Here is a 9,467-nt window from a genome sequence, read left to right on the forward strand (position 1 = left end):
TTGCTCTCGAGTTCTAATCTTCGTATTCATCACTTGCAGATTTGCTTTAACCAGCATATTTATGTATTTACTAGCTGACCCGGCAAACTTCGTCCCGCCTATTTTTGTGTTTAATTCAATAATTTTAAACATTCCAAATTCATTGATTTCTTGCGATTTGTTTTTATAGTTTGAAATTATTGGTTTTATCGGAATGACAACATCCTCGACTTTTGCCTTTAGTACATCACCTCTATTCCGAAAACACTCATATTAGGTGGTATTCAGTTATTTTCGTTGTTTTCCAGAAACTGAAAGTGGTCATCTTCGAATTCAATATGGTGTCCAGGGTCAATGCTTGGCTTCTATACATTATTTCGATTACGGAAATATTCATATGCAGTAGTATTCGGCTGTTTCTCAGAAGTTGCCATCTTACAATTCAAAATGGTGTCTGAGGTCAATTTTTAGCTCCATGCATCATTCTGGTTAAAGAAACACTCATATTGGGTGGTATTTGGTCCCTTTAGGCTATTTTTTTTGAGACAATTTCTGGCCCCTGAGCGTCATTCTGGTTTAAGAAACACCCATAATAGGTGTTATTTAGTCATTTTCGGCTGTTCTACAGAAACCGGAAGTCACCATCTTAGAATTCAAAATGTTGTCTGTGATCGATTCTAGCTCCTGTGTATCATTCTGGTATCGAAACATCTCATATTGGATGGAAATCGGCCGGTTGAAGAAATACCCATATTGGGTGTTATTTGGTTATTTCCGGCAGTTTTCCATTCACCGGAAGTCGTCATTTTACAATTCATAATGTTATCTGGGGTCGATTTGTAGCTTCAGTGCATCATAAAAATCCCGGAAATACCCATAATGAGTGTTATTTGGTCTTTTGCCACTGTTGTTTAGGAACCGGGAGTCGCCATATTGGATTTCAAAATGGCATTTGGAGACAATTTCTGGCCTCTGAGCATCATTCTGGTTAAAGAAACACCCATATTTGGTTGTTTTTGGGTCATTTTCGGCAGTTTTCCAGTCACCAAAAGTCGCCATTTAACTACTCAAAATGTTGTCTGAGGTCGATTTGTGGTTTCAGCGCATCACCACGATTTCGGAAATATCCATATTGGATGGTATTTGGTCATATCTCGCTGTTTCTCGGAAACCGGAAGTCGCCATCTTGGATTTCATAATGGTATTCAGAGACAATTTCTGGCCTCTGAGCGTCATTCTAGTTAAAGAAACATCCTAATTGGTGGTATTTGGTCATTTTCCTCTTTTTTCCAATCACCGGAAGTCGCCATCTTACAATTCAAAATTTTGTCTGATTTTTCAAAAACCGGAAGTCGCCTTCTTGGATTTCAAACTGGCATTTCGCGACAATTTCCGGCCTCTGAGCGTCATTCTGGTTAAAAAAACACCCATATTAGGTGGTATTTGGTCGTTTTCGGCAGTTTCCCAGTCACCGGAAGTCGCCATTTTACAACTCAAAATATTGTTGGAGGTCGACAAACATACAAACCGTGGAACACCACCCATGGATTGCCTTATGCATAGGCGAACTTTATTATTATAAAATATTCGGCCGAGTCCACTTCACAATAAAATGTGAATTTTTTTCAGTGTACCCATTAGGGTAATCTAAGTGTCAAAAGTTACTCTATTTCGCATGTCGTGTAGAACAAAATCAGAAGTGGCGCACCTAGCGGTCGAAAAGGTGACTAACGCTTCTGTCATTTTCAATTTGTCTTCATAATTTCACGTAAGTGAACTATATTGGTATTTAATATATTTGGGATTAGTGAGGTAAACCGGCTCTTCCAATTCTTGTATTCAGAAATTGCTCAAACCGTAAAGTCGGCTTATTCCCGAAGTCTCACGATGAAATAAAAGTTTTTTTTTGGAGCTAACAGAGGTAGAATGAATGCCAACAAAGCCTTACGATACGTTTTGTTAGACTTTTTTTTAATATGGCCTTTGAATAATTCAATAACCAAGGGGTCGAGTGTAGTATAAAACCAAATAAAATCTATATTTCATTATCTTTATTTTAAATCTGTATTATCATCATCTAAGCACTCGTCGAGCATATTAGTAATTGCACTCAATGCATTTTCAAAGAATGCATTTTTTCTTGTGGCTCTGGTATCAGCAAAAACCTTATGCAAATCAATGTTTGAGAATTGATTGATTCAGTATTACCAACCAATATTCATGACGTTCTCGTACATACATCAATGCTTTATCTTTACTAACTTGTATTAGCTCAAGCTTAAAAAAAGCAAAGCCTTGGTGCTACATTCCGATCCGGAACTCAACCTTCTGTTTATTTTATACAGACTGTCTGTATTAGCACAAGCTTATTTTGCCTTTATAACGTAGAAAAGTGGGCGAAAAACGATTTTATTGGTTCTACCGATAAATACATTTCCGTTTTGAATTGCCTAATTCCTGCAGAACGGTGTACTTTTGAAATCATTCCTTTATGAGCATCTTCCGGTGAAATTTTTTTCTAATGGTAATTTAATTCTCCAAAGGGCACATTAAAAAAAGGCTCAACAAAAAGTATCACGTGGCTTTGTTGACATTCCTTCATTCTCTTGTTGGCTCCAAAAAATAACCTCTCATTCCATCGTGTAACTTCGAATGAACGCCGAGAGTAATTATTTTACGATTTGAGCAGTTTCTAAATATAAGATTTTGAAGAGCCTGTTTACCCCACAAACCCCTTCTCCTTTCAAATTTTGCAAACTATTGCATTAGTGCATAAACAAACATAACCTGAAAATTAAAGCTCAATGAAAGAACAAGGACACAAAACGGAGTTTCGCTTCTCGCACAATGGGTTCGAAATGTTGGGTAATAACATGTTATAGAAAAAAATGGATTTTCTCAGGCATCTTTATAACGGCGCATTTTTTAAATATGTCTAATGAAAGCTCTTGATTTGCACTACAAAACGTATTATTTAGATTTTAATCCTAGATCTGTTGGCAAGAGAAAAACTGCTGTGAAAATCACCTTATTTTTTTTTAGAAAAATGCGAATATCTCATCATGTATTCTCGATAGCAACTTCCAATAACTCTCATTTTGTTGCCTTTATAGAGTAAAATAAACATGCCAATTTTCATGACAATCAATTCAGTTTACACAAAGTTATAACAATTTTACGTTTTTAGCATTTTTTGGACATCAATTTATGACGTGCTTTTTTACCCCACTTACCCCTTTTCAAAAAATCTGACATTATGCAAAACATTGTTCTATTATATAGATAAACAAACCACGAAAGTTTCAGTCCGTTCGGAGAACCTCGATACAACCTCCCTTGTAAAGGTGGTTGCGGTTCTCGCGAACTGGCTCTTAAGTATTCGACAGCAACTGATGTGCCTTATCTGCAGATTTGTTTGAATTGAAAAAGCGGAGCAACACTTTCAATCGAGAATAAGTTTATGATACGAGCAGATAACTAAAAATGTTCCTATGCAACAATATTGACAGATGTCCACGACTAATTTTAATCAATTCTGTTGAATTTGTATCGTTCAGCACTTACCCTTAGAGACATCTACTGGAAAACGGTGGAAAAAAAGTTGTACGTCTGATATATCAGAACATCTTTGCATTGGCATAACTGATTTGTATACGTGTTGTAACATACTTAATATCAATCAATATCAACAGAATCTGCAATTTTAAGTGAATAAGCTGGTGAGACACTACAAATTTGATTTCTTTAAAGGTAAATCAGTAAAAATAATGAACAGGTTTGTCTTTTCTTCCCAGAGAAACACTACCGTGTAGGAGTGCTCAGAGCACATGCTTAAAGAGAGCAGCGAATCTTGTGTGTGTTTTTGAGGACATTTTTGCCCTATAGGGAACAGAGACGTAGCATTCCTTGGGGGAGGGGGTGGGGGTTGCAGTTTTGTGATGAAATGTGACGAGGGGAGGGTAGGGGGATCAAGGCAAGCTACGTAGCAAATATGAAACTAAGAAAAAAAGTTGGGTTTGCTCTAGTTGTTCCTTTTAATTACTGTTTTGTCTGTTTAGGGTCATTTTTAAAACTTTCTTGTCGTTGCTTTTTCAATGATAATACAATGAATGTTCTTGATAATAAAATTTTGCAGAAAAAAATTTGTCCTGTGGAGAGGGGGAGGGGGGTGTTGTTATAATGCTACGTCATTATCCAGGGTGGTTCTGCTACGATGGGGCAGGGGGAGAGGAGATCCAAAAAAAAAAAGCTACGTCAATCAGGCATGCTCCCATAGGCGTTTTTTACATTTTTCTGACTACACCAAAACTATCAGGGATGCCGTATGTTTTTGGATATATTGCAAACACCAGCATTTTTTTACCAGTGTTTTTTTTTCCCCAAGCGAAGGAAGTTTTTCTAGTAGTACGAGCACGGTATTTACAATCAATCAAACGGTTCCTCCGGATGCACGTCACTTTCAATGCAAGTTCCGTTTTGATGACGATAGATGAGAGGAATACATCTTTTTTACGAATTTCAATACTCGGCGGTCATTCCTAAAATTAGTTTTATTTTCCACCCTCGTTTTTCTGATTTCTTCTGGCATTTACCACATTTTTTAACTATATTCAGTGAGCAGTCGATGGTTTTTGCTATTTTTTGAAAGTTTCACCTTCATTTTGTAGTTTTTGGTCAGTCGTTTTGTGTCAGGGCTGAAATGTTTACCGCGACCCTTTACCGTCAAACAAAAAGTAAAATTATAAACCCAACTTATAAAATATTAGTTTATCAGTATAGACTTACTGTTCTCACTTGCAGAATAATAAGAAAATTGTATTAACAGTCACGTCACGATGTATAGTCTACTTTAAACCTATTATATTTTCCACTTAAAACAATCCTCAATGACAGTTCTTTACGCTCACGGACAAAATACCATGAATTTTGGCAGATAACATTTTCCTATTCATTGCCTATAATGTAAGCGATCTCACACAGATATTGCGTTCAAATATGTCTTATACATTATAGGTTAAAACGCGGATAACTGTATAAGCAATGCTCACACCTATTATGGGTATTCATGTCGAGCTCGTAAACAAATACCCAGCCGTAAAAATACTCACCTCCATTGACGAGTAATGGAAGATTACGGCTGAGTATTCGTATACGAGCTAGATGTGAAGACCCCTATTATTTTTTCCCACCATTGTATATTCGTTGGGTTGCGTATTTGGAGAGCAAATGGAGTCGAGTGGTTGTCCAAGAACGTTTATGTTTTTTTGACGTAATGTGATAATATCCCATCTGGTAACAACACATACTCTTATCGGTATGGTTTTTTGGAACAAAGAGAATCATAGTTTCGTTCAAACATTCATTCTGGTATACATTTTGATTGACAGCCAAACCACTAGGCTTGAATCATGACTTAGACAAAAAGAAAAGTCCTTTTACTCTGACCGGTCTTCCACTACCTTCTTGGCGAATTTTTGTTGAGGTTTTCAGGAAATTATGCACAGCCGAAAGTGAAAGATTCTCGCTTCCAAAATGGTTTACCGTGACCTTTTCGCCAAAAATGTTTTGCAGGTCATAGCGAACTGTATAATGCGCTTGCGGAATGCTCCTTGTTTCGATACCATTTTCAACAGAACTAAGCATGCATAAACAAAGCAAGAAAAACTGGCATAAAGAGGAGAGAGAGCGCTTTCATATACTTACTCTCATTTCTCTCTGAGCGTGTTTGTTGTGAAATAAGACAGCCTCAAATAAATTCCTTGTAACTCACCAACCATAAGCACAACTGGCACTGTTTCTGATTGGGCGTACCTTAACACTTCGATAAGACTATCGAACTAGATTTAGTCTTCAGATGGCAACTGGCATCGTTGCCCTCTGGCCCATCTTAGGAGCACTTTGTAACGCGCAACGCGGTTATCGGATTTATCCGTAGTGAAATATCATAATTCGGCACAGCAAAGTACTTCATTTATTACTGAAAACTCTAGTTTATTATTTCTAACAACGTTAACTTTATTCTCGTCTATCTAGCGCCAGTTAGATAGGCCGAAGATTATTCATTGAAGATCGAACTAGAACTGACTCTGTGTACCAGCGGGGTACGGCATAATAAGCCACTAGTGGTGAATTCAGCACCCGACCTTGCACGATCGAATGTTGATTGCTATCCTTAGGGACCATCCATTAATAATGTCACGCAAAATTTGGAAAAAATTAACTCACCCTCTCCCCTTTGTCACAACTTCCTTGACCCCCCCCCCCTTACCCACTTAATTACGTCAGGTGTTTATAACCGCCCTCCCCTTCTTTGGTTATAATTAACTGAAAATTGAGAAATTTATAAAAAATGCATTTTTTTTCAATTAGAACGATTTTGCTAAAAGAAAAACTGAAACTAAAAGGAAAAAAAAATGCAAAAATTATTAACTGCAAATTGAGAAATTTGTAAAAAATGCATTTTTTTTTTAAATTAGAACGATTTTGCTGAAAGTAGAACTGAAAGTAAAAGGAAAAGAAGATTGAAATAATTACTAAAAAAGGCGTTGAATCGTTAGTTCAAGGATTCTGTTGATGGAGTCGCATATTGACGACATAGAAAGCCGAGGCAGTAACTGCAGCATCATTGCTGATTTCTGAAAGACCATCCATATTCAGTTCCTCTTCTTCAATCAACTCGCAACCCAAATCTTCTCCACATGCTAGAAGGATTGAGAGAGACTAAAAAATGAATGAAATTGCGCTGTAATTCATCACAAACATGCACGGTCAAACAGAACTAACGAACATTATGCTTTTTGAGCGAAAAAAAAAATGTGATTTATTTTAACCTAATCAAAGCTTAAACGATCTTAAACGGCATCGTAGAACTATGAATGATTGATGCAAGTATCATAAATAATTCTGAGTTGAACTCTGTGGTACAGGCATGTGTCTTCTTTATTTATTTTTTGAGTTGAAATGTTATGTCACACTCGAACTAACACCCCTTTCCCCATATGTCACAAAATATCACAATAATCGAAAAAACCTAAAACCTAAAAAAGCTACGTCATTTATGGATGTTCCCTTATCGAAGAACATATTTCAATCACCCTGAATCTTTAAAGCAGTTTGCATCTGTTTTGCAGGGCATTCTTTCAGCACCCAAATAACGCCTGAATAGCGGCAATTTTATTCATTTGATGGTTTTTCAAAGATTTTTCTGTGTTGAACGGTATTTTATGTATTCGTAAGACAGCTAGTAAATCAGAGTTTTCGTTATCATCATTGAAATTGTCGATATTGATCAAAATTTAGGAGATTGAGGCCCGTTTATTTCGACTGATTAAAATAGGCGCCACTGCATAAGCCGTTCCTCACCCTTATTTGCTATATGTACCTGTGTTAATTTTGCATGTTCGTGAAAAACCAAATTTAATTTCTACAGTTATTACAAATCAAGGTAACGAAAGATATGAGTTATTAACACCAGTGGATGTGAAAGTTAATAATCTATCTTTCATAAAAAAAAACGAAATCATTTGAAAAAATAGCTGAGCAACATCATTTCAAATCGCCTGGAAATACGCGAAAATTTAATCGACCATTTTTGATTTGAATGAAACTTTGCACACGTACGGCTTAGCAAACTGAGCATTTTTCACAGGTGGAGAGATTTTTTACACCCATGAGTTACATTCTAAAAGGGCGTATGCCTTTTGGCATAGGTTTTATTCAAAGCATTGTAGCCCAGAAACCGTTGATTGTATAGAAGAACTGTCTGAGAATGAGTTGTAGGGAATTGAAAATGCACCATAAAAAAAATATACACTGTACAAAAAAATTTTTTTATGACCAAAAATAATTAAAAATGAACATTAAATTTCAATTTAAAAAAAAAAGAGTTGAATTTTTTTTTATTTTTTTTTTTAAAGAAACTTGACGTTAATACGCAACTTTTAAAAAAAAGTCCAGGATGGAGAAATGAAAAATAATTTTTTATGGTAGATTATTTTTTTATAAAAATTCTAATTTAAACATTTTTCTAAATATTTGTATTCTGATGATTTTAAAAGATGCAGAGAGTCATTTTAAACCAAAAAGCTCTTGGTAGTAAACATTCTAAAGGCATTGGTTTTCGAGTTATTTCTAATTTAAGCTCGAAAAATTATAATTATTTAGGAAGATACACGTTTCTCTTAATTTGTCCTTAGTTCTCCAGCAAAAACCATACGTTCATTGGAATGCTTCATCAAAAATATACAATTCATTCTTTGACAACAAAACGATTGGGCGAACGGTTCTCAAGAAAAGAGTTAAATGTTCTAAGTGATATAAATATATATAAGAATCAAGTATTTATTTTCGAGTTTTATTATCTTAGGAACATTTTTTTTATGACATAGTTACTTTACAGTACTAGTTTCACCTTATATTTTATAATCATCATAAGTAAATCATCTTTTGAAAACAGCTTCGTTTGTATCTTATTTTCTGAAATCGGAACAAAAGAGTAATACTTTTGTGTGGCAGCTATTATTATAGATTTTTTGAAAATATTGCTCCATTCTGTTACTCCTTGTTCATATTCTTCATATGATACCCAACTAAATGACATTTTTGATGAATTTTTATTACAATCATACAATTCTTTCGCGCTTGTAATGGGATGTTCATGTTCTTTAGCTAAACTTGCATTTCCTGCCATTCGTTTTAATATGCCACCAATTGCATCGCATGGGCCTTTACCATGAGAAGTCGCAAAAAATGCCACTCTGCATCGACGTTATATTTTGTTGCAAAGTTTTTTCTATTTTTATATTGTGAGGCAGCTCCATCAGACATTAATATCGCTTTTTTCAACTCTATTGTTGTTTTCAAAAAACTCATCAATTTGGCAATGAACACCTGAACCGCAACAGTATCATGATGGAGTACTTCCGATTTTATGATGAAGCTGATATTCTTAAGTGTTCCAGATTCTGAATAGTAAACAACGAAGGGATGAATGGTGACTTGACTATCATTCCAATAACTACACGAATCACAAATTGATAAAGACGTATTAAAATGAGCTTGACTGTTCAATATTTTCAATTTTGCAATAACGTTTTCTTTTAATATGCGTAAGCTTGATGAGCACCGATGATCAGGAAAGGGTTTACAGCATTTGGGCTTGGTGTATTCCATTTTCACTTTGTTCATCTTCACAATATGCAAACTGTTACTAACATATCTGGAGTAGTGCAATCGTATTTATATACGAAAACAAATATTATAGGTGACTCAGTAGTTATTGGTTGCGTACTTCATAAACAGTTATTATTAGTAAACAAGTAGGTAGTGTTGCACGACAAACATATTATTTTATAAAACATTTTTATAAAACATTCGAACAAACTTATGATGTATATAAAATATAAGGTAAAACTAGTTCTGTAAAGTATCTATGTCATAAAAAAATATGTTCCTAAGCTAATAAAACTCGAAAACAAATATTTGATTCT

Source organism: Wyeomyia smithii, chromosome 2 (genome assembly GCF_029784165.1).
Source record: "Wyeomyia smithii strain HCP4-BCI-WySm-NY-G18 chromosome 2, ASM2978416v1, whole genome shotgun sequence".
NCBI classification, from domain to species: domain Eukaryota; kingdom Metazoa; phylum Arthropoda; class Insecta; order Diptera; family Culicidae; genus Wyeomyia; species Wyeomyia smithii.